Source organism: Octopus bimaculoides, chromosome 10 (genome assembly GCF_001194135.2).
Source record: "Octopus bimaculoides isolate UCB-OBI-ISO-001 chromosome 10, ASM119413v2, whole genome shotgun sequence".
In the NCBI taxonomy this organism is placed as follows: domain Eukaryota; kingdom Metazoa; phylum Mollusca; class Cephalopoda; order Octopoda; family Octopodidae; genus Octopus; species Octopus bimaculoides.
In genome coordinates this window covers 69359260-69361693 of record NC_068990.1, presented here as the reverse complement: position 1 = coordinate 69361693, position 2434 = coordinate 69359260, and the positions used below count along the sequence as shown (strand labels likewise).

Sequence of the window (2434 nt, the reverse complement as noted above, 5' to 3'; positions counted from 1 at the left end):
AGAGAGAGAGGATAGAGATAAGACTAATGAACACAAACAAATAAAAACGAGATAAGCAAATAACATATATCTCCACAGAGACAAGTGAAAGATAAATGGACAGAAAGTCAAATAAGGCAGAGACTAAAGTATATAGACAAATAATTAAACAGGAAGAAAAAATTCAAAATAAAGTAAAAACAGAATAAAGACAGGTATACAGAAAGAAAAATAATAGAAAATCAAGCAGAAAGTTAAATATAAAATCGACAGAAGCCAAGCAAGAGAGAGAGAGAGAGGGAGAGTAAAATGGCAGCAGAGAGAACAATAAAATGGACATTTTTGGACAGAGAACAAACCTCGTGGAATTTCGACCACCAGACGATGAAATCATACAAAAGAAGAACAAAAAATGTTTTGGCTGAGAAATATTGGAAAAGCGATTTTACTGGGTATCTCTTCATTTTGTAGCCAAGAAAGTGAAAAACTGATCAGAATCGCCGTTTGATATTTCTACAGCAGACACGGCTTTCTTTTATGTTGCTTTCAGTTATGTTGCTGGGGAGAAGCAGACGTCATTTGTTTATGTGTGAGAGTGTATACGCGCCCAGTTGTTTAGAGTGTGCGTGTGGACGTGTTTGAATAAACGTTTGAGTAAAAGTGAGGTATTTGTGAGTACATGTGTGTTTGAGTATGCATGTGGCGTTGCAATTGAGAAAATGCGTGTCTATATGTATATGTGTGTGTATATATATGTGTGTGTGTGTGTGGCATTATGTCAGGTTACTCATTTACTTGGGTAAGCGCAAACGTCACTGTGTGTGTGTTTGAAATGCGTGTGGCGTTGTATTTGATTATTTATACGTGTCTGCATGTGTATGGTATTGTGTTTGATTATACATGTATATGCGTTTGTGTGTTTTTGAGTGTGCATATATGAGTGTGAGCGTACGTTTGCTAAAAGAAACAGATGATCTTTATATCGGCTGTATGTATACGTTCGTACATAAGAACGTATGTATGAACGTACGTACGTATGTTTATATGTGAGTACGTATGTATACATGTAGTATATATAAAAATATATTTATCTTTCCGTGCGCGTTTGTTCAGCTAAAGGACCCGCAACTTCCAAACGAACATTAGTGAGCAAATATGAATTCAAAATTCAAAGAAGTTATCATTATCTTAAAAAAAAAAAAAAACTATGATAAAGTGGCTTAACAAACATATCCATTTCGAATTTATATTTGCTCACTAATATTCGTTTGGAAGTCGCGGGGCCTTCAGCTGAAAAAACGCGCACGGAAAGGTAAATATATTTTTAAAGATATTTAAGAAGTAAGTCTAGCTGATGAGCTTTAAGTGTCAATTCGGCACAGAAAGCAAAATTGAATTGATACTGGAATATCTACCCTCCTGTTTGTCGATTTACAAACAGAAAAAAACTGTTTTTGTAAATGTAATTGCTACATTCTCAGTGTATGTAGTATATATGTATATACACACGTATGTGTGTATGCATGTAATGTACTATTTTATGTTCGTGTTTATGTATCTAAATTTAAACCTATCAAAATTACACATTGTTACAAGCATCAACTTGACAGTCCTAAATTTTTCATTATTTTCAAAATTAATTGAAACAAAGGCAACATATTTCGGCAGAGGTAAAGTATATGCACACCACCCGTTTCGGCGTAACGAAAACCCTAACCCCAAACACCGGGTATGCATATTCTTTACCTTCGCCACGTATTTCATCAGAAATATGTCAACAAAAGATTGGATAGCAAGGTGGGTGGGGGGAGTGGTCTGCCCCGGGCGGCAATTTTGGGTCAGCTGTGGGTAATATGTGTTTTTTGTGGGGTCCGGAGCTGGTAAACAGAAGGGCCTCCCCGGGCGGCACACACTCGGGCTATGCTAGTGCCTCTTCGCACTAATCAGTGTAACAAATCCTTCTTTCTCAGAGCATCGATGCTCTGAAATCTCTTCTCGTCTTTGTTGCAAATGGGGACTGACCTGCATCTTCTTAAACAGAATATTAATGACAATCTCGCTGGTCTTGGGCCGGGGGTCTGCAAAAGTCATTGACTATGCCCCTTCCTCCAGAATAAATAAATAAAACAACTGTGCGTGCGTTGAATAAAAGGAATTATAAGTAGCCAGAATGACTTTAGTTAAAACATATAAATATCATTAAAACCTGTTTTATATCTTGTAGAGTACCTAATGAATTTGTTGAAAAAAGTACGAACCTCAAGAGTATGGCATACGTACACAAATGTGTCCCCCCCCCCCACCTTACTTTGTTTCCTTATAACTTCTAGAAAAAATTTGAATTTTTTAATGTAATTTTCTACAAATACGTATCAAACAGTGTAGATACTGATTATATTAGGATTTGTGAAGAAAAAAATATAAAAAATTATTCCGATAGTTGGGAGAGGAATTT

At 36.0% G+C, this 2434-nt stretch overlaps 1 protein-coding gene and 1 long non-coding RNA gene across 2 annotated transcripts in view; one reads left to right on the top strand and one right to left on the bottom strand.

The window, feature by feature from the left end:
- LOC106867517 (epidermal growth factor receptor) overlaps positions 1-2434 on the bottom strand; it is a 176887-nt gene that overhangs the window by 135497 nt on the left and 38956 nt on the right. The window lies entirely within an intron of this gene.
- Positions 971-2434, top strand: part of LOC128248917 (uncharacterized) — a 21999-nt gene continuing 20535 nt past the window's right edge. Inside the window, exon 1 of the long non-coding RNA XR_008265068.1 lies at positions 971-1291. This is a non-coding gene — a long non-coding RNA (uncharacterized LOC128248917). The remainder of the gene's footprint in view (positions 1292-2434) is intronic.